Source organism: Acartia tonsa, chromosome 11 (assembly GCF_053477335.1).
Source record: "Acartia tonsa isolate MP-2025a chromosome 11, ASM5347733v1, whole genome shotgun sequence".
Classification (NCBI taxonomy): Eukaryota; Metazoa; Arthropoda; class Copepoda; order Calanoida; family Acartiidae; genus Acartia; species Acartia tonsa.
Genome location: NC_137270.1, coordinates 46,678,499 through 46,702,431, shown reverse-complemented (window position 1 = coordinate 46,702,431; position 23,933 = coordinate 46,678,499). Strand labels below are relative to the sequence as shown.

Sequence of the window (23,933 nt, the reverse complement as noted above, 5' to 3'; positions counted from 1 at the left end):
AAATATAAGAACCATAGCTACAAGTTTAATGTTTTTTATTAGTAAAATGGCGACGCAATTTCAGATTTTATTCCTATAACAATTTAAGACATGTAATTTGTTTTATTACTAGGGTGAATAAGTAGAGACATAAATGGCTTCGCTTTAATAGATGATGTCTTCCTTGTTCTGATGATGATAGATAGAAAATCTAACAACTAAAATCAATTTGAAAAATCAGTTTTTTTTATCTTTTATCTAAACTTAAAATGATTAACGGATGTATATATTTTGAAAATATCCTTATATAAAAGTAAGATGATCTGTATGTGTGTTTGTCTGGGAAGGTGTCGACTCCCCCCCTCCCCATGCCAAAAAAATGACCTCATAAAAGATATTTTTACTTTTTCTTTTTAAAACTAGAATCAATATATAATGTCGGATCCAATTCAACCCCCTTCCATCACAAGTTCCTCTAGAGGCCTCTAGGGGCGTACCCGTAAATAGAAATGTATAAAATACTCAACCTACAAGTGGATTAACCGATAGAGTTCAATGAAACTTAAGAAAACAAGGATGACAACATCCATAAAAGCGAAGCACTGAAACGGTAGGACAAACGGACATTAACACTTGTATAGTATCTGAACTGAATAATTTGGATTTAAAAGTATAAGAGTCGAAGCAAAATTGTAAATAAATTTGTTAAAAAACTGCTTGAAGTAGGATAATGTTTATGGTCATACTTACATTTTTGGACTTGATTATAGAGTTGCTTCACTTATAATATTGTTCTTTGTTTTCCCAGGAATCAATATACCAAAAATCAGATAAAACGGATAATTAGAACACTTGAAAATTTGTTGTTAAAAAAGTAGAAAAATCAACATGTTTAAAATGGACGTACGGACATTCTGGTAATGATTATAGAGTTGCTACGCTTTCTAAATCGTACCCAACTATTACAGGAATCATCATGCAAAGTTTGAAATCGATAGGACAATTCTAACATGCCTAAATTAACGAATAAAAGCTATCTATCTCGGACGGACGGACGGACCTACCCTAATTATAGAAAAGCTTCGCTTTTAAAACTATACTTGTTTCTATGTGTCTAAAAGGGCACTACTTTTAGAGGGCTTAAAATCCAAATTAGGGGATTCCCAATTTTTAAAAGCGAAGCTTTTCTATAATTAGGGTCGGTCCGTCCGTCCGTACGTCCGTACGTCCGTACGTCCGTAACGGATAGCTTTTTTCGTTAATTTAGACATGTTAGAATTGTCCTATCGATTTCAAATTTTGCATGGTGATTCCTTTAGTAGTTAGGTACGATTTAGAAAGCGTAGCAACTCTATAATCATTACCAAAATGTCCGTACGTCCATTTTTAACATATTGATTTTTTTACTTTTTTAAATAGCTTTTTTCGTTAATTAAGGCGTGTTAGAATTGTCCTATCGATTTCAAATTTTGCATGGTGATTCCTGTAATAGTTAGGTACGAGTTAGAAAGCGTAGCAACTCTATAATCATTACCAGAATGTCCGTACGTCCATTTTAAACATGTTGATTTTTTTACATTTTTAACAACAAATTTGTATGTGACCTAATTATCCGATTGGTCTGATTTTTGGTATACTGATTCCTGGGACAACAAAGTACAATTTTATAAGCGAAGCAACTCTATAATCAAGTCCTAAAAATGTAAGTATGTCCATAAACGTTATCCTGTATCAAGCAGATTTTCAACAAATTTACTTACAATTTTGCTTTGACTCTTATACATTCGCATTCTGATTATTCAGTTCTGACATTATACAAGTGTTAATGTCCGTTTGTCCTACCGTTTCAGAGCTTCGCTTTTATGGATGTTGTCATCCTTGTTAACGCAAGTTTAATGATTCTTTATTATTATACAATACAAGTAGTAGTATGTTTGTCTGTATATTTTTAACGAAAGATATACATAGTTAAACACAAAAGGTCCCGGGTAATGTTTTTAGATTATGTGGGCAGGGGGGGGGGGGTTAAACGTCTATCCTCCCTTAAACTGAAATACAGAACATACATTAAATTTTATGAGATCATTTAAAATAATAAACATCCCTATTTTTCACTATAATCTAAAAAATATTTAGAAGGGAGGGGACATTGGACTGTTTATTGCACTAGTCCTGAAAAATCATAATAATGTCTTCTTATTCCTTGAATTAACTACTGCAAAGCAACTCTATAATTAACTATGTGTGCCATGCTTCAAAAGAAACAAACATTATCTCTTAAAGGTTTCATATGCTTTGAGTTTTTACACATTCTCACTCTTTCTTTCCTTAACAACTTTGGGGACTTCTATCGAATTTTGATTGGTCGGTTCATTAAGTTGTCCAAAAGTTTCAACTACAAATTGTATTCTAAAAAAGGGTTAATTTTGTATCACATTAATTGGGATGTACATCAATTTATCGGCCATTGTCCTATTTTGCTAAATATTTCAAATCTAAGGATACTTAGTTTTTTGTTGCTGTTGTATTTTTGGGGTCGACGAGCCCTGATATTTTGTTTCTATGCGTAAAAAGAGTTTACTGTTAAGAAAACTAATACAAATGCGTACAATCGATTGTAGATCTATCACCACCCTTCTTTAGCATTCACAACAAGTAAAATCATGTTTATAAGAAGCGCAGCATAAAAACATATTAACTACTGTTACTAAGGTAGTTTAAAACTATGTTGTTGAGTAAAAGAGAAAGGCCCACTAAAATATTTTTTACATTTTTAATAAAATCTACCCTGAGCATCTAGAGGCTAGGGAAAGTTATATTGATTTTAACAGTGCATACTTTCAATTGTTAATTGAAACTTTAAAAGAAGCCTTAATATCAAAATATTTTTTGGTTGCAAATCTACTCTATAATTGACTTTGTGTGCCCGTCAATCAGTCCGTAACACTAAAGGGGAATCGTAATTTAAAAATTTAGAATTTTAAAATTAAAAATTTCCATAGATTTAAAAAGATTAGGTTAAGTTCGTGGTTAATGTTTATTGTATTTAATTTGTTATTTTATTTTTATTGAAGTAAAATATTTATATCAGTCAATAACTAACAGCTAAATATTCGAATTTTAAGTTTTCTGGTGCGACAAATTACCAAAGTTTTGAAGTAGCTTCGTTACTTATAAACGGGATTTACAAGGCTATACAAAACATTAAAAAAAGACCCGGCAGTAAGAAAAACTGTAGTGTACATTTTGGGAGAACGTTCTAACAAAAAACAGTCGCATCAACATGTTCAACATGGAATTCAAAGTATTGTTGGCAGTAAGTCTTTGAATATTTTTATCATGGGTAATATTTATAAAAGTGAAGATTTTCTGTACTTATAATCAGTCCTTTCTTTCGCCCGAGACTGATTACCTCCAGTAGTTAATATAAGCAACTAAGATGTGTCCTATTGATCGAACTTGGCATGATGATGCCTAATACTCTGAGGTACGATTTAGAAAGCATAGAAACTCTTTGATCGTTATATTGCATAAAATTAAACAGAAAGTTAATTTAATTTCATTCTACACTTATTTTTCTCTCAAACAATAAAAGAAAATATTATATCAAATGCAAACAAACCCCACGACCTAATTTTAAAATGAATGGAAAATAATATAGGGTAAGGAGTTTTTTGGTCTTACAGTACTAGTGCACAGCTTGTATCTTTCTTCTTGCTAAAGTATTTTTCTCCAGCCATAAAATTAGGAATGATGAATCTGTCTTTTGCCATGCTTTCAATTAATATTTCACAAGATTCTTGTTGGGACGTCAAAAAAGTTAAAGTTAGACATGGTTTAATTCAATGTACGGACATTTTGGTAATGATTGTAGAGTTGCTAAGCTTTCTAAATCGACTTAACTCTTACAGGAATCACCATGGCAAGTTTGAAATCAATAGGGCAATTCTAAAATGTCTAAATTTAAGAGCTAACCATTACATCACCGTTATGAAAGGACTGACGGACGGGCTGACCCAAATATAGAAAAACTGAGCTTTCAACAAAAATTTTCTATTTAGGTATTGATTGTTTGTTTGTACATTTCCCTTGGATATGGCATGGCTGCTCCTGAACCTAAACCTATCCCAGGTATATTTTAAGATATATTTGTCTGTTCTTTGAGGTTTCTATAATTCATTTACTTAACTATATTCTTAGGAGGGTGGGCGTAAATTAGAAAAGAAATGAGATTATTTAAAGGCCCTGTACTATTGATTTTTAAAATGATATCCAAGAGTGTTTACATATAAAGTTATAATTTTTAGGTCTAACAAATTTTGTAAAGAGTATTTGTGATCAATCTTAAACTACAGTATTTAACATAATAATTATTACAATTACAGGTTGTTGGCCACCATGCCCATTGCCCTTTTCCTGTCGCGCAAATAATTGTGTCATACGGAAATAATGATAATGCTACCAGTATAGCTTCAAATCTGGTTTATTTCCACCTGGATAAAAACCTGCTCTGAGCCGCATTCAAAATTAATCATTTGTATCGTAAAATTTTTTCTCGTATTTATTCGAATCCGGTGGATAGGAACCGGTACTCATCCATACGAAAAAACTATGTCTAGCATCGTATTATATCCAGTTTTCTACGAATATAGAAATGTACAATCATAAGATTAAAACTAGTTTTTTTTAGCCGTTGCCTTCGGCACCTCGGGGCTAAAAAAACTAGTTTTAATCTTATAATTGTACATTCTTTATCCGCGGAAAGCCGTTTATAATACGATGCGAGAAATAACTATTCTCGAGTATTAAAGTAAAAATCTTAAAACTAATTCATGTGTTGTTGGCCCGAGCCTTAGATTTTTTTTATTTTATTGTCCGTGGAAAACTATCTATAATACAATACAATAAATCTCTTATTCTCATCAAGTTATTTATTTTTAACATGTTTAAATTATTTTCAATTCCTTATTCTACAAAATTATTTTGAGAATATTGTGAAAGAATTATTTTATAAAAATAAGTAGAAAATAAGATTGTAAAACAAGAAATTATTCAAATTTGATTTTACATTTCATACAATACTTTTCTTCATACAAAAATAAGTTAGAATGAATTGCGATAAAAAAATATTTTGATTTGTATATCAATAGTTTTATATGTAAGTAAATGACTTGATTTAATAAATATATTTTCTAAAATAGTTATTAATCTAATTCTATTGTGTTTATATGATTAAAAGCGGTGGAGTCTAAAAGGGTCCTGAATGTAATTTGGTCTATCTCAAAAAACGCAAACTCAGTAATGTGCGACATTTTTAATGAATTAAATTAATCAACTTTTTTTTAAAGAAAGCTTTTCTATAATCACTAAAAGTTTAGCTTTTGTATAGTTGAGGTTGGTCCGCCTTTCTGTTGGTAACAATTATCGCTTATTGTTAATAAAAAATCCTTGCGTCCATGTACACTTTTTAATAACATTTTTTATGATATTTGTGTAAATAAAAAAAGCTTATAAATGGTCCGTTGGTTGATCTGTTCATAACGGATAGCTTTTATTGACATTAGGAATTTTAGAGTTGTCTTATTGATTTCCAACGTAGTAGTAGGGTGCCTGTACGATATAAAAAGTCAACCAGAAATTCCAGACGTTCATTATAAAATGCAAATTTTTTTCTTTTTGACAACATTTTTTATGATTTTATGATTGGGGTTGGGGTGGGGGTGGGGTTGCGTTCAACGCTACCCTCTATTATCTCATTTCCTATTAGAGCTAGAGGGCTAAAAAAAAATTCTGCAGGTCCCCTGTTTGATAATGAATTTCTGACCTTAAGTGAATCAATGTCAATTTTCGCTTCCTTCACCCTTTTATTAACCAACCTTTGTTTTTAAGTCCTTTTCTACTTAAAAATGTCAAACAGCTGTAATTTTTTTATTTTTCTAGCAAGAAAAACATTTTTTTTTGCAGAAAATGTTTATCTTTAAGTAAATTTTATATTAGAAATATCAAAACATAAATTCTAGCGGCCGCAGCTGTACTTGGTAGCTGCAAGCCGCCGCAGTCGGCGGAAAATGTTGGCGGATCTTTATGAAATTTTAATACATTATGTAGACATGTAAGAAAAGCAATTTGAAGTCTCTAAGTCAAAAATTGCGGTCACAGGAATCTTTTAAAGATTTCTGGAGACCTGGAGGATCAGGACCTGAAGGATCATACCTGGAACCTGAAATTGACTTGAACACCTGTATTTCATCTGAGGATGTATCACTAGAGGATATTTCAGTATTATGGTAAGATAAAATGCTTTGTTTAAGTCACAAAAATATATTTGCTTTTTACCTGGATGAAATTTCCAGGTTTGCTGGCATCCTGTTCCCGCCAGGATGGAGATATTCAAAAAGTTTTAACTCTCAGTTATGTGTCATACCCATACTTATAAGTTAAGGGTTAACAGTCGGGCCCCTTTTCAGCAGACCCTAATCTGTAGGAAGGGAGGGGGGGTGGCATGAACACCCTTGCTTTTATTTCAGCTCTTTTCAGAGCTAGAGTCCTAAAAAGAATTATGCAAGGCCACTGTTTAATAATGAATTTAGACTATAAGTCAATCAAAGTATTTTTTTTATTTTTAAGGTAGAAAAGCAAATATTTAAGAAAATGTTTATCTTAATTATACTTATAATTCATATAGGGATTTACTAAAAGAGGATATTTAGTATCTTTGTAAGGTAAATTCTTTGTTTAAGTCTCTGGTATATGTTATATCCATATGTAATAAGTCACTTATTTATGGTTTTCAATCTTTTACACATGAAAAACTGAAGGGGGGGGGGGCATTTAATAACATAATAAAATTTCATTATGATCTGCCGTAGTTTCCCTGATGACTTCGGCAGCTGGCAGCTGCCAAGTACAGCTGTGTCCGCCAAAATTTATGTTTTGAGATTTGTAATACAAAATTTACATATAGATAACATTTTCTGAAAAAAAATAGTTTTCTAGCTTCAAAATTTAGAAAATGGCAGCCTTTTAAAATTGTTTAATAAAAAAGAACCTAAAAACAAAGATTGTTAAATAAAAGGATGAAGGAAGCTGAAATTGACTTTGACTCACTTTTAGTTGGAAATTTATTATTAAACAGGGAACATGCACAAATTTTCTTAGTTTCTAGCTCTAATAGGAGCTGAGATAATAAGAGGGGGGGGGGGGTCGTTGCACCCCCCCCCCCCCCGACTAATAGGTGCAGCAAGGGGCCTTACTTTTAAGGGTCAAGGATGATAAGAACAAAGGGTTATCATTATCAAGAAATGAAGAAATATGTGAAATAAGAAAAAGTTACTTGCCCTGTCATCTACAGATACCTTACAATGATGGAAAATTCAATTTTAATACCCTTATTTACTGAAGTTTTTAAAATCAGACCACAAAAGATACAATCAGGAAATGTGAAAAATATAAAAATAGCCAAAAAAAACCTATTAAAGATTTAATCTAAAAATACTAAAAACGCTTAGATATTGAAAAAATAAAATTAATAGGAAATTTTAACATGTCTAGATTAACAATAGGAGCTGCTTGTAACGTACAAACTGACATACAGACATAAGGAGGGACTGATCCCAATTATAGAATGGCTTCGCTTTCAAAATTATCTATTTTACCTTTTCTTATCATAAAATTGTAAGTAATGTATCTATTAAATAACAAATTAGATGGTGGGTTCATTTCCCCCTTTTTGTTTGACTATAAGTAGAGCCCCCAGTATTGTCTTTGTTTCCATGAAAAGGTAATAAAGTACATATTAATATTTTTAATAAAAAATGTTATTGCATAATAATAGTTAACCGAAATTCCGTATCATAATAAACAAATAATTTTGTCACTTATAATGTTTTTTTATCATATACTTCCTTTTTTTCATCTCTTTATTTATGAAAAATTTACGTTATTTCTTGTTGGGAAAATTATAAAAAAAATTGTTTTAATTTAAGCTTTTCTAAATTAAGATTTTATTTCATCAAAATTACCTACAGTTTAATTGAAAAAGAATAGGTAATAAATTAATAATTAAAAATGTTTTGATTGATTTTTTCATTTCAATTAAAACACCTTTTCTCCTTTTCCCACTGTTCTACATGCAAAGTTTGAAATAGATAGAACAATAATGGACAGACGGAGCAATCTTAATTGTAGAAAAGATTCGATTATAACAAGGATTTCATATTTAAACATGTGAAGCTTATTAAATTAGACTGCCTGATAAGCGAACTCTTTAAAAGTAGGAATATTGTTGAGAAAAATAGATATATTTTGACTTAAGTCCATGCTCCTAGCTAGTACCTCTTTAAAATACCTATTCTAATATGACTAAATCTAACCTAAATTAATTGTTGTCCAATTAGGTTTTAGGATTTTATCTTATATTATAAAGCTTGATAATAGAAATTCTTTGTGTTATAACATAATGCCTGACCTACAGTAAAACAATTATGACAACATCCATAAAAGAGAAGCTCCATAACAGTAGGACAAACGAACATAAACCCTTGAGTGTCAGAACTAAATAAGCAGAAGAATATAAATGTATATTTGTCAACAAAATTGTAGGCAAAACTGCTAAAATACAGACACTGTTTAAGGACATACTTACATTTTTAGGACTTGATTTTTGAGATGCTTCGCTTATAACATTATACCTAGATGTAATAGGAAACTGTATTAAAACAAGGATGACAACATCCATAAAAGTGAAGCACTGAAACGGTAGGACAAACAGACGTGAACACTTATATAGTGTCAGACCTGAATAATTAGATTATAAATGTATAAGAGTCGGAGCAAAATTGTAACTAAATTTGTTGAAAAACTGCTTTATACAGGATAATGTTTATGGACATATTTACATATTTAGAACTTGATGATAGAGTTGCTTTGCTTATAATATTATACTATGTTGTCCTAGGATCAATATACCAAAAATTAGATCAATCGGATGATTAGATCACATAAACATTTGTTGTTAAACAAGGATGACAACATCCATAAAAGCGAAGCACTGAAACGGTAGGACAAACGGACATTAACACTTATATAGTGTTAGAACTGAATAATCATAATATAAATGTATAAGAGTCAAAGCAAAATTGTAAGTAAATTTGTTGAAAAACTGCTTGATTCAGGATAATGTCAGGACATACATACATTTTTAGGACTTGATTATAGAATTGCTTCGCTTATTACATTATACTTTGTTGTCCCAGGAATCAATATACCAAAAATCAGATCAATCGGATGATTAGATCACATAAAAATTAGTTGTTAAAAAAGTAAAAAAATCTTTATGTTTAAAATGGACGTACGGACATTTTTGTGATAATAATAGAGTTGCTACGCTTTCTAAATCGTACCTAACTATTAAAGGAATCACCATGCAAAATTTAAAATCGATAGGTCAATTCTAACATGCCTAAATTAACGAAAAAAACCATCCGTTACGGACGAACGGACCGACCCTAATTATAGAAAAGCTTCGCTTTTAAAAAGTAAAATTTGTTGTTAAAAAAGTAGACAAATCATTATGTTTAAAATGTACGTACGAAAAATTTTGGTACCTAACTACTAAAGGAATCACCATGCAAAATTTGAAATCAATAGGACAATTCTAACTTGCCTAAATTAACGAAAAAAGCTATCCGTTATGGACGGACGTACGGACAGACTGACCCTAATTATAGAAAAGCTTCGCTTTATAAATCTATAAAGATTGATTATAAGATATAAAAAAAAACATTAAAAAGGTTGGACGTGCGGACTTTCTAGTAAGGATTATAGAGTTGCTACGCTTCATAAATCTTTACTTAACTGTTATAGGAATTATCATGCAAAGTTTGAAATCGCTAGGACAATTCTAACATGTCTAAATTAACAAAAAGAGCTAACCGTTACGGACGGACTGACGGACAGACTGGCTTTAATTATAGAAAGCTTCGCTTTTAAAAACAAACAATAAACTACCCCGCCTTTTTGTCAAATAAGAGAGAGTTTTGTAAAATTAGGGTCGGTCCGTCCGTAATGGTTAGCTCGTTTCGTTAATTTCGGCATGTTAGAATTGTCCCATCGATATCAAACTTTGCATGATGATTCCCATGACAGTTAGGTACAATTTATAAAGCTTTGCATTTTGACAACATGTTGTTGTATAATATGCTTCTCCTATTCATCTGATTTTTGGAATATTGATTCTTAGGACAAAAAGGTAAAGTATTATAAGCAAGGCAACTCTACAATAAAATCCTAAAAATGAAAGTATGCCCTTTTATTTGATCCTATATATGTGCAATTTTGCAACACATTTATGTATAATTTTGTTTTGACTTAAAAATTAATGTTCTGCTTCTGAAACTCTATAAGAGTTATTGTTTTAAATAGTTAAAATAGTTAAAACCTTCCCTGGACTAATAAGAAGCTACAGACAAAAAAGCTTACTACTTTATACAATAGGATACATCTGTGCTTCGCTAATAACGGATGTTGTCATCTTTGTTAATTGTGAATTAACATTTTTAGTAGCGAAGCTACTCTATAATTTGAAATGTCCGTCTGTCCATCTGTACGTATGTCTTAGTTTGGGGGAAACATGATTTTCTCGGCTCCTAAAAAAGATAAAAGGCTGAAACTTCTTGTCAACATTCTTATACTTGATTATTAGTAGCGAAGCTACTCTATAATTTAAAATGTCCGTCTGTCCTTATGTCCGTCTGTCTGTATGTTTAAGGAATACGTGATTTTATCGGCTCCTATAAAAAATAAAAGGCTGAAACTTTTTTTCAACATTTTTATACTTGATTATCAATTTGCATTAATTATTACATTGTTCCTAAACGTCCTAAAAATCAACGTTTTAAAAATCATGTTTGAAAGTGACATACAGACATTTGTTAAAGATTATATAGAGTTTTTTAGAGTTGCTACGACCTATAAATAATGCATTAAGATTAAGAATGATAATACAAATTTTGAAATTCATAGGGTATTTCTAGCATGCCTAAATTAATTATCGGCGTTTTTTCTAGCTAGGCAGGCAAGGGGGCCGAGCGCTGCGGCTAGGCAGGCAAGGGGGCAGAGTGCTGCGGCTAGGCAGGCAAGAGGGCCAAGCGCTGCGGCTAGGCAGACTAGGGAGCCGAGCGCTGCGGGCTTAGGGCGGACAAAGTAAACATAATTTTAGAAAAGCTTCGCTTCAAAAGATTCATAATGATATTAATTTTTCTATTCATTGTCCTCTTTCAATATTAATGCGATATTCTTAAATATCTTATTCCCATTATTATTAAATTTTCTTTAAAAAAAATAGCTCATAACTTTTTAATAGAAAGTTTGCCCATTTCGTCCATAAAGTGTTAACACACTATTATATTCGTGTTCCCCACCCAACTATAAATTCCAAGTACACCTCTCATAGTACAAAACTGTATAAAAAGTCGTCAAAAAAGGAACACGTAAAAATTCAAGATATCTGACAGTACAAGCAGGACATTCAGGACCCTTTTAGACTCCACCTTAAAAGCTATGGGCAAAAAGCTGATCCATTTCAATATTAAAAGCTTTTCTATAATTAGAGTTGGTTTGTACGTTTGTCCGTCTTTAACAGTTAACTATTTTCGTTAATTTATGCAAGTTAGAATTGTCCTTAAGAAAGCATATCAACTCAATAATCGTCACCAATATATCCATCCCTACTTTCCACTCTTTTTTGGCAAATATTTTTTTCTGTAATCTTATCAGATTTATAGAAAGATTTATACAAAGTAGAACATTATAAGCGAAGCATCAAAGTTTGAATAAAATTATTGGAAGATAGAACCGACCCTATTTAATACAGTAGAAAGGATTGAAAAAGAATTTTTTTTATATTATTATGGTCCGTCCGCCCATAACAGTTAGATCTTTTAGTTTATTTAGACATGTCAGAATTGTATTATCGATTTTAAACTTTGCATGATAATTACTATAACAGTTAGATACGATTAAGAAATTGATGTACAATTTCGTTTAGACTTAGAAATTATGTTCTGTTTAAAAAGTTCAGACAGTCTACAAGAGTTAATGTTTCTTTGTCCTCACTCCTTATTTTAGAGCTTCGCTTTCATGGATGTTTTCATCCTTGTTAAATTTTGAAGCTCAAGATTTCAATAACTACATAACTTGTTGCGTTCTCCTGAGGTCCTGGGGTGGTTTTAGGCTATTACATTTGTTTGATTTTCGCCTCTTTTAATGCTAGGTGCGTAACCGCAGTTTAAATAAAATTTACTAGCACAAACCTTCAGCTGAATTATCAAGTGTTTATTAAAGATAAGTATCTATAATACAAAGTAGAATGATGTCTGTCCGTCCGTCCGTCCGTCTGAAGTTTAAGATCTCGGTAACCACTGAACCAATTGGATTCTACTCTTCAGGGTATATACCTACTGGTTCTGTGGGGGTTTTAGGCTATTTTCTTAGTGGGTGGGACACCCCCAACCCCCCAAAAAACAAAAAAAATCCCCCCTTATTTTTTTATTTTTTTTTGCAGAAGATTTCCTTGGTCCTTTATTTATTTATTTATTTTTTTGCAGAAGATTTCCTTGGTCCTTTATTTTTTTATTTTTTTTTCGTTTTTGCAGAAGATTTCCTTGGTCCTTTTACGAATTTCACCTTAATTTTTTTTTGATCATCTCTTGGGGCAAAGCCCCTAGAGGCTAGGGGCGAAGCCGCTAGTTAAAGATAAGGGAAGTAAAACGTTTGGATGGTAGATGAATTAGAATTATCTGTTAAGTACATAATATAAAACATTTAAAATTATAAAATTATATACACATACAAGTAGTAGTATGTCTGTTGTATTTTTGGGGCCATTGAACCCTGAGTTAAAGCTTTTTTTTGTTTCTATACGTAATAGGGGGCCATATTTGGGTTTACTGCTTAAACATTTAGAAAGTTGTGTAAATTTTTACCATTCCTTCTTTAGCATTCAACAAGAAAAATTATGTTCATTTAGCGCAGCATAATAACATTCAAAGCTACTCTATAATTCATTTTTTTCTGTCAATCAAGAAAATCACCTCCGGTCTTAGGGGGCATTTAGTTTTCATTAAAGTTTTTGAAATAAGGGGGTTTTAATAATATGCATACTGACCCTAATCCCATATCATGAGTGCGAATTAATGATCATAAGAAATCATTACATTACCCCCCCCCCCTAAAAAAATTGAATAAGTATAAATGAAATACAATAAAATAAATAGCAAGCAAGCCATCTTTTGGTGACATTTTACTATAATTTTGTAGTAGCTGCATTTTTAATAATCTGGTTACAAAATACTGCAAAAGATTTTTAAGAAGAATTATATATAATCAGTTGCTTTCCATTCTACAAAGTATCAACATGTTCAACATGCAAATCAAAATATTATTTGTAGTAAGTCATTGCATATTTTTATCATGAAAAATATTTTTAAAAGTGAAGCTTTTCCATAATTATTTAATCAAAGCTTTTCTATAATTAGGACTAGCCCATTCGGCCATTAGTGTTAAATTGCTCTTATCGTTAATTTAGGAATGTTAGATTTGTCCTATAAATTTTAAACAAAACAAAGGTACAAGTTAGAAAGCGTAGCTTTTCTCTCCATCAATAAAAAGACTTATTCCACAAATTTGCACAAAATCCCTCCCTTATGTTGATTGAAATAAATTGAAAATAAGCAGGGGGGAAGGACATTTCTCAACTAGTGAAAATATGTTAGCTACACAGGTATAGGCTCCCATCAAATAAATGAAGCATAGGAAAAAACTACCCTGCTAAAATTTTTTTTTCTAAAGGAAGAATTCTGGGAGAATAGCCAACAAGCAAAATAAATCTAAAATAATGATTGGGGGGCAGACAAAAAGGTCATCAATTCTACTATGTGTTGCCACCCAACAATAGGTGAAAATCACGTATTGGTTTTGTTTTAACAAAAAATAATTTCTTTGTTAGTATGAGCTGGGATTCAGTGTTCGCAGGGAACATAGAAAATGCAGGAAATAATCATTTTCCTTGCAGTATAATACTTTATAAAAACATTCTCCTATTTTAAAGGACCCTTTATGTGTTAAAAATTTGTGAAATCTAATAGTTTTTTCATTTAGATATTGGTTGTGTGTTTGTATATTTCTCTTGGTTATGGTGTGGTATCCGCCGAGGATAAATGGCAGACACCGGAGTTCAATTAGATTACGGCAGTGTGACAGACGTGGACACCTTAATATAGAGAAGCTACGCTTCTCTAGCTTTCACTAGATAATGATCAACATCTATTTTCAGTTGTCACTTTATTGAAGGGTTAAGAGATACTGCAGTTATATACAACAAACAATAATTACATGGATAGGAATAAATAATCATAACATGAAAGCATAAATAATACATATACAATGGTCAGTTTGGGCAATAATGATTCCCCCATCCCTGGAAAGGGTGGGGGAGAATTAAGAATACAGTTAACCATAATAAACATGACAGATTCAAATCATTAATTCTAAGCGTAGGGAGGGGGTCACTAGACCCCTTCCCCAGGACTCAGGGGAGGGCCATTGACCCTCCACCGAACCCCAGATCAGGGGTGCCATAGACATGGCTCACGGTTGCCGAATACCACAACTCTCCCCTCGGAAGGCTGGGAGGTGGTTTCCCTATCAGACTTCCGACAGTGGTTGAGGCCTTCGGCCCGCTCCTTAGGGCTAAAATATATACGAACGATAATGATTCAATGGAATCCTAGTGGTGAGTATCTTCTTAGGGTTGATGGGCTCCCAATGTGGGATAGAAGGCAGAGGCTGACTTGGGTTGGATACGTTGGTCAGCGCCGGCAGGTATCAGGTTTGCTGGTGGCAAAGTTGTTGCTGGAACGGTCAGCAGTGGGGTCTGCGGGTTGTTGTTGGCAGCGGCTGGGGCACTGGCTGCCAGGTTGATTGTCTGAGCAGCGGCCTGTCCTCCTGAGGGGCCGCGGGGTCTGCCGGAGGGCGGTCCTGGCCTACCTGGGCGGTCATGCCCGCTGTCAGTTGATTTCATAGACACCATTTCCTCGGCTGCTTCCCTGCCGATGGGGATGGCATCCCAGTCCACTGAAAAGTCCCGGGACTTGGCATGGTTGAGCCTGGCTCTAGCCAACGCTTTCCTATACAAAGCTGGATGGTACAGGAACACTTGTGATATCGCATTCAGGGCTGCCCGGACTCCTCCTTGTGCTGCTGCCAGAGAAATGATGGTTAGGTCCCCCAGCAGTTTGAGGATCAGCAACAGCAAGCACAGTATGGCAGCGCCATCTCCCCACTCGTGGATGGCTTGTCTAAATCCTGCCCAGACATCCAGGGCTGCCTCTCCTTCCTCCGCCAGTCGGTCAATGTTGTAGGACACTATCCCATGGTCTCCTGTGGCCGAACAGCTGCCTTGCTGAACGCAGGAGCCATAGGATAGGCCGGTCAGCATGGCACTCTTGTATGCTGGGAACGCCAGCAGTTGTTGCCAGTCGTTCAACTCAGCCTGCGAATACAAACCACCTGAACTGAAGTCATCTAAGGGTTCTGTCAACAACTGCTTAGGCGTATCCAGCGGGGGTGGCCTCTTCTTGGGAGCAGGGGTTAACTCTATCCAGCCTTCCTCCGCGTGCACAGTCAGGGGGTAGGTGGAGGAACAGGGAATCTTGGTGGCGTGCTCACTGTATACCCGTGTCACAGCGTCTACAAAACCTGTGGGCTCCACTGGCACTTTGTCCCAACACTCCTTGTGTTCGCGGACAACATACTTGTGCCTTTGGCAGGTCAGCTGCAGCAGGATGTCTCCCCTCAGTACCGAGAACGTGCTCCCCTGGACACGCACCGGGTGGGCCGGATCTAGTTGCTGGAGCTTCCAGCAGTTGGCCGCTACTTCTTCTGCTGCAGTGCTTCTCATGCGCGTTTCCAGGGTAAATCCAATATAACCTGCATGGATCTGTGCTTGAAGGGGAACGTCAACATCCCTGGCCGACACTCTGGGCAGCGCAGCCGCGGCTGGGTCAGCTGCCACGAACAACGCTGGATGGTTGGTGGCATGGGCCTCGAAGTCGCAGTTCACAATTGAGGTGGGGTTGGTCATGTTGATGAAAAACTGGGCCTGATGGTCAACCAGATATGCATCCCTCACCAGGCTGGGCTGGAGGCTGCGGATCAGCCTCAAGGGGCAATCTCTTCCCAGGTGGTCCCACACGTAGGTTGCTTCCCCAGTGATACAGGACAGCTCAGAATGGGGACACTCGAGGGTCAGGTGGTCAGACTGGGACTCCACCCGTCCATCCTCCACCACATAGGTCTCCTCCTTGACCAGCAGCCGCCGCTCCTGGAGCACTAATTCATTGCGGTAGAGCTGGCCCTCGAAGTGGACGTCCTCCCCCTCGCAACCCACCCCCTCGGGGCTGTTGACGAGTGCGCCCACCATATCAATGGTGAAGAACAGGGGGTGGTTCAGCTGGAACGTCAGTGGCTGGGTCTTGCCTAGCAACGTGTATACTCGGTTCCTGGCCAGGTCTCGGCACGCTTCTGGGTCTATCTTGGTTGGCCTCATGAGGGTGGGGACCGAGGTCACTTTGAGGTGACCCCATACCCCACACCTGAATGTCCACTGGGACACGGTGAGCTGACAGCTGAACCCAGTGGTTTCCCTCACCTTGACTTGCTGCAGGACGTGGATGTCATGGCCCAGGGGCACCTCCTGGTGTAGGGGCTCCGTGTCACACATCTTTTCTTTATTGTAAGACGTGACATGGGTGGGGTTGGCACAGTCCCACCCCACCAGGACGTAGCTGGTTGTAGGCCACACGGCTGCCAGCAGGAGGCCCCACAGGACCATCCACCAATGGGAGAGGCTTCCAGGTAACCATCTTCCTCGTACACGCGGCTGGGGATCTCCGGCTCTGGTCACGGCTGCTTCTTGGGGCTGGACACGGCTGGGCTGCTCCTGGCTAGATACAAATTTCCATTGAGCGTTATCTGTATGCGGCCGAGGCACCCCGATACCCTCCCCAATGACAGACTGGCAAGCGACTGGCACTTGCCTGGGTGTCGGCTCCCCTAGCCCTAAGTGCTCCCTTCCCTGGTCCAAGGCATGCCCAGTGGCATGGGGCTGAAGTGCATGTGGCACAGGCTCGCCCTTACTCAATGCCCTCCCCTGCCCTAGGAACTCAGGTGCATGTGGCACAGGCAAGTCCTTATTTTCCCAAATTTCAATCTCCCCAGCCTCAGGTGCAGGGGGCACAGGCAAGGCTGGGTGTTTACAATGTTTTGGATACAATACATTTAACAAATTCAACTTATCCTGATGGTGAGCCGCTGGGTTCCCTTGGCTGGTAGAGGGCTCTGGATGGCATGTAGCTGGACTCTCCCTGCAGGCTGGTGGCGCTGGCTGGCATGTAGCTGGGCTCTCCCTGCAGGCTGGTGGCGCTGGCTGGCTGGGGGTGACGGGTGTCACCCCTTCCTCTGGGACCGCTGGCTCGTTCCAGGACTCAGGTCTCTCGGTGGCGGCGACGGTTGTCGCCCCAGACATCAGGTTGGAGGCTGGCTCGTTCCAGGATCCAGGTATCTCGGTGGCGGCGACGGTTGTCGCCCCAGGCACAAGGTGGGAGGCGCTGGATAGCACCCCCCCATCATCCCAGGTGGCGACGCCGGGTGGCGTCCCATACATCGATGCAGAGGTGCTGGCTAGCACCTCCTGCCTCTCTCGTTCAGCGGCTGCCAGGGCCTCCCCATACACAGTCTCAGGGACGCTGGGCAGCGCCCCTCCACTCTTGCTGGGTAGGCTCAGTCGGGCAGGTTCCATCATGTTGAGGCTGAAAGGCTGGGGCCTCAGCACCTCTGGCTCGGCTATGTTGTTGGGCTGTACCAGCTCTGGCCCCAGATGGTTAAGACTGAAGCCTAGGCCAACCCGGTTGGGTTCAGCCGCGCCGCCCAGTACGTTGATCCTAGCTGGGACAGTCCCGAACTGCGGCATCCCATCGGCTCGGTCCGCAGCTCTGGGGGCGGCTGCTTGCGGTGGTGGTGCTGGGGGCGCGCTCCCTTCCATATGGGCCACTCTGCTGGGCTTCCCTGAAGGGGCACCCTTGTCGGCGGTGCGCCTGCGGCTGGCTACCTGGGCCCAGTCAGCTCTACAATCGGCCGCCGTGTGACCGTCATAGTGACAACGCTCACACTTGGCAGAACGGTCACGGCGTGGCTGGGTGCGCCTCTCCTCTAGGCTAACTTCCACAGGCGTTGGACAGTCTCGAGCTCGGTGGCCTCTCCCCTGGCAGCGGTAGCAGCGGCCTGGAACCTTGTCATCTGGAGCGACCTTCCCCATCTGGTGGAGACCCGGAGCCAAGGAGCCAATCTCCATTGGCTCCGACTCGTCATATTGGGGCAACTGGATGCAGGCAGATCCAGTCAGCCCGTCGGTCGAGTCCACTAAGCACACACCTTCCTTCAGCTGCTTAGTAACCATGGTCACGGTGAACATGGCCTTGCGAGTGTACTCAGGTACACTCGCAATTTCATGGTTCATCATGAGGCGTTTTACATTGGCGTTACGAATTCCACGATTTAATTCGTCCACCAACAACTCAAGATCCTCATGGTTGTAGGCGTCCCTATACAAGGCGCACTTTGTTGATATGTACGCCTGTATAGGTTCTGTCGAGTGTTGCTTGTAATCCCTAAACGCTTGTTTAAGCGTTTGGGATTCAAAAGCAGGGCGAAATAGCAATTCACACTCGGTCTTGACCTGTTCGTAGGTCAAGGCTTGGCCTGCCTCGCCAAACAGATGGGACGCCATTTCCGCCGCTTGCCCTACCAATGACAGTAGTAGGGCGTTGCGGCGGTTGAGGGAATCATGAGGTGGCACGCGGTAAGCCGCCCATGACATCTCAAGTCGGCGGATATGTGCCGACCAGGACTGCTTGGGCGGCCCTCTAAACTCCGGCAGATTGCTCAGCATCAGCTTGCGGTACTCGGCTGGGGCCGGCTGAGGGTCATCCTGGAGCCATCCGGGGGCTTGGTCACCTCCTGGGACTTGATGCTGGTCCATTGGGTCAATGGTGAAACGGCGGGCACAAAGTTATACAGTACTACAATGAATGGGTTGTCACTTGAGGCTTCCTAGCCTAACAGCCAACACTGTTTGTATCACTAGGTTGGGAGTTTTAGTTGCAAAGATATAACTTAGCTGTACTTATCAATAGGTAGGTGTTGAGGTAGATAGATGTTGAGGGTCTGAACTGCTGTCAGGAACTGATTGGGTTTTCCCTTATCACACTAGAGCTAGGAGGAAAGAAACTTGCAATTCTTTATTTGCTAAAAAATACCCCTGTTAAATGCTATGGAGTAGCTCCGCTCTGGTGTGAGAGTGTGTGTGTGTGGGTGCGTGGAATCTTCTGTCCTTGTAACGCGCGTTCGCGCCGTCAAATCCGCGCACACGGGGAAAACGCGCTCTCACCCCTCAGCTCGCTTTCTCATTGGTCCGCTTCGTCCGTTGGATTTATGATATTTTCCGCACTCTGTTGCGCTACCCGTGAATGGCGCTCTGTGTATCCGATCGCTAGCTCCACACTACAGACGGACTTAGTCTAGTGTGGGTAGGAAGGGGGGAAGCGCGTGAGGGGACGGGGGTAACTCCGTCCGTTCCCCCTGTGAGGGAGGGGGGTAACTGTGTGCTGGTGTAATGGGGCCTTTGCTTCTTAATCTTAGGCTTATCTGTTATATCACCCTGATTGTATTTGCCTTCAATGGAGAGGGGCCCCTCCCCTTCCCTTGGAATAAGGGGTGTATTGTTTTTGTGCTGTGGGCTTGAGATTGTTTTGATTATATTACATCTAGCTTTTATTTTTGTCCTTATCACAATTGCATAACAGATTTGTTGACCAACTCTGTTCTATTTTTAGCTGTTATCACAATACACAGTAATCCAAGCCTGTTCTATTCTTAGATTTATCACAACACAACAATTTGTTTGCCAAGCTTTGCTCATAAATCTATTGTTTGGCCATCACACTAGGGTGGTAATCCCTGCAAATGTGATATAATATCTGTCTTCTAGATGGGTGGCTGCGTTGTAGCTTCTCAGGATACTCGGGGTTGACGTAGTTTTTTCTCTGTTCTGGTGCACTACACCCGTATGTTAGCTCGCAGCTTGCAGCTATGTGGCATGTTTCAGCCTATCGGCGGCAGGGAATGTCCCGTCCTGCTAGCGCCACTGGTTCGGATCCTGCTATTTCTTGCAGTAAAGTTGGCCTTTTTTCAGCCGTCTACACGTATTTGGCTTGTTTCAGCCGGTCCGCAGGCCTGTTTCAGCCCTTTTGGCGCTCAATTCTCCGTTAGATATCAGCGCTGCTCGCGGTTATTCGTCAGATTTCGCTGTTTCGCTTCCACAACTGCCGGATGCAGAGTTAAACTTTGCTGTCCAGGGTGGGTAATTCAGGTTGCTTGCGTCAGTTTTGCCAGATTCACTGCTGGGAGTACCTTAGCCTCAGATGCGCGTCTGCTCTACACTTGTGGTTCGCCGTAATCTCACACAGCTGTCACCAAAGTTGTGGTATCCGCCGAGGATAAATGGCAGACACCGGAGTTCAATTAGATTACGGCAGTGTGACAGACGTGGACACCTTAATATAGAGAAGCTACGCTTCTCTAGCTTTCACTAGATAATGATCAACATCTATTTTCAGTTGTCACTTTATTGAAGGGTTAAGAGATACTGCAGTTATATACAACAAACAATAATTACATGGATAGGAATAAATAATCATAACATGAAAGCATAAATAATACATATACAATGGTCAGTTTGGGCAATAATGATTCCCCCATCCCTGGAAAGGGTGGGGGAGAATTAAGAATACAGTTAACCATAATAAACATGACAGATTCAAATCATTAATTCTAAGCGTAGGGAGGGGGTCACTAGACCCCTTCCCCAGGACTCAGGGGAGGGCCATTGACCCTCCACCGAACCCCAGATCAGGGGTGCCATAGACATGGCTCACGGTTGCCGAATACCACAATGGCATGGCTGCTCCTAAACCGGACCCTAAACCTACCCCAGGAGGTAATATAAAATATATGCCTTTTTTGCTCCAAACACCAAGTACCATTAATAATGAGATTATAAAAGCCTTGTACGGACTTAGAAATACTTTTGACAGGTTTATATAGTAACAGAAGTACTTGGTCCCTGAAGTGTCCAGTGAACTTTAAATAGCCATAAAATTCGAATTTTAAAAGGAAATTTTTTGAAACTTTAAGGATATATTCATTTTATATACAGCTTGACCCACAAAAAGTATAAGTTGGAAGGAATTTTAATGTTAGGGGGAGATTTGAAATCTGCATCAAATTTTAAGGATTTTTTTTATAAAATTCGTTTTTTGTATAATTCTTTATCTAAAAGCGGAAATACAATTTAAGTTAATTAATTTTGACCAATAGGTTAGGTTAGGTTGGGTGAATGATGTACGACACTTAAGCTTCTCGAATCAGAGCGCAGATAGTTTTCAATCCACCAATCACAGATGTCAAAATTAATTAAATTAAATTGTATTAGACTTCAAAGTTTAAACTCTATCTTTTCTAAAATGTCTACATGATAATACAATTTTATATGTATTAGGGGTATAAGTTAGGAGTGTTGATTATTTTTTTTTATCAAAGAAATTTACATTGGTAGATAGGCCTAACAAATTTTTATAGAGTATTAATAATTAAGCTGAAAATTACAGGTTGTTGGCCACCATGTGATTGGTTAGAAGATTGTTTTGGAAATCATTGTAGACCTATGGTTTATAACTGGTTCTGAGCCATATTTAAATAAATATATTGTATATGAATATAAATAATTTTCCATGCAAAATAAAAAAAAATATTCTAAAACTAATCCATGTATATTATGTGTTGTTAGCCTGTTGACCAGTCAATTTTCTAAGAGCATGCATTTTATTGGTAAAAAATATAAATCGCCAGCACTGTTCTCATATTAAAGCTAGAAATGCATACTAATGATTCAACAACCTTAGGGGCATTTTCTCATTAAAAAATATGCAGAACTACTACATTCATCTTATAAATGCCTTTATTTATTCATTTTAAAATTTTCATGAAATAATGGGAATATTTTGAATGGTATATAAGTTATCTTTTGTGTTTGTATTTTTTAAAAACGAAAAGTAAAAATTTGGAGTGTGTTTCCCCCCATCCCCCCCTCCCCCCAAAAAAACGTTTTTTTACTTTTATATAAAAAAAAAGAAATAAATATTTATGAAACAATCATATGTTTTCCACTGTTTCTTAAAAAGAAGAGTTTTTATGTTCTACTTTAGAAAACCAAAAGTGCTTTAAATCAATGACAGAGTGGAAAAAACTTAAAACTTGTTTTATAGTTTTTAGCCCTTTAATATATACATTTATCAGATATGTATTTCAAAAAAAAAAGGATTTTTCTTTTTAGTTATTTATACTTTGTCTAAATGTCTAAAAAGTATACTATATCACATTTAGGATGATAGATTTTATTCTAGATTAGATTAGATAGATTTATTGCGTTGACTTAAAAAATTTTTTTTTTGATTCTATGCATTTTTTTTATAATAAAATGTGAGAAACAGCTTTTTTCATATGTCTGGCAAAAAACTAACTTTAAAGAATTTTTTAAAAATTTTCTAAACTTATAAATGAAAAACTTTCATAAAAAGATTTTTTCTATATCCGCATTTAAGGCATTAGATAAATTTGTAAATTATCAATGCAATTTTTGCAAATAAATTTAATTATTATTTTTTAGATATTTTAATTTACACAGGCGTTTTTCTTGTGAATATTGGTTTTAAGAAACTTCATAACCGAGATTCCTGAACTGTGCAGGGTAGCTTCTCATAGGTCCTGGAAATGTTATAAATATTTTGGGGGATGGTACCACCTCCTTCTTAATCACCCATAGAAAAAAAATTACCCCCAAATTTTTTTTTAAAAATTTAGTTTTTATAACTGCAATGGAAAGTGAGGTGGGGGGCTACTTAGTACTTACCTTTTCCCCTTTAGGGTCATTGCCGCTAGTCCTTGTAATAAAGTAACAGGATCTGTATCTGTCTGTTTGTATCAAAAGATCTTGCTAACTACTAAACTGACAAGGTTCTCCTTTGGTTTATAAGGGAAGGTTTTGGGGGAGGGTACCACTACCCTCTTAAGAGAAATCACCATTAGAAAAAATTACCTACCCTCCCCCACAAAAAAAAATTTAATTTAAAAAAAACTAATCAATAATTTGGAGGGGGGTGGTTGACCCCTCTCAAAAAAATCTCTCCCAACTATTTTTTTTTACTTTTTCTTTTTTAATCTAAAGTTAAAATATGGGTTATTGAATTCAACTCCCCCCTTCTCAAGTGTCCCTAGAGGTAACTAGGGGCGCAACTGCTAATAACAAGTATATTGTATTAGGCATCTCTTTAATCAAGTCCAAAAAATCTTGGTATGATCTTAAACTTTTTTTATCTTAAGGCGTAAAAAGGGGGCCAGATTTAGGTTTACTGTTCAGTAAATTAGAAATTTTTACAACCGGATTACAGATATATACCATCCCGTCTTCAGCAACTCAACAAGGAAAATTATGTTTGTTTGTAATACATCATAGAATAACATTTAGATCTCAGAAATGTTATTATTAGTACAGTAAGATTGCACAAGTTGTAGAAACCCCCTCAAAAGTCTCAATATTTATAGAAAATATTTTTTTATTAACTTTATGTTAAAAGTTGTAATGTGTCCATAGATTTGTTAGTTTAGGTTAATTTGGTTGTTTATGATCACGTACATAGCTTATTAAAGTAAAAGAATAGCTTTATATTTAACATGTCCCAGATTGGATCCTCAAAAGCTAAGTGTTTTTTGTCTGTTTTTCA

General features: G+C 37.5%; 2 long non-coding RNA genes across 2 annotated transcripts; both read left to right on the top strand.

Annotated features, from left to right (window-relative positions):
- Positions 1-3,227: 3,227 nt before the first annotated feature.
- Positions 3,228-4,531, top strand: LOC145332781 (uncharacterized). The gene is made up of 3 exons (XR_013884307.1): positions 3,228-3,295; positions 4,041-4,110; positions 4,365-4,531. It is a non-coding gene; the product is annotated as an uncharacterized LOC145332781 (long non-coding RNA).
- A 16,515-nt stretch (positions 4,532-21,046) lies between these two features.
- LOC145332783 (uncharacterized) lies at positions 21,047-22,199 on the top strand. Its single transcript, XR_013884309.1, has 2 exons — positions 21,047-21,091; positions 21,762-22,199. It is a non-coding gene; the product is annotated as an uncharacterized LOC145332783 (long non-coding RNA).
- The last annotated feature ends 1,734 nt before the right edge of the window (positions 22,200-23,933 follow it).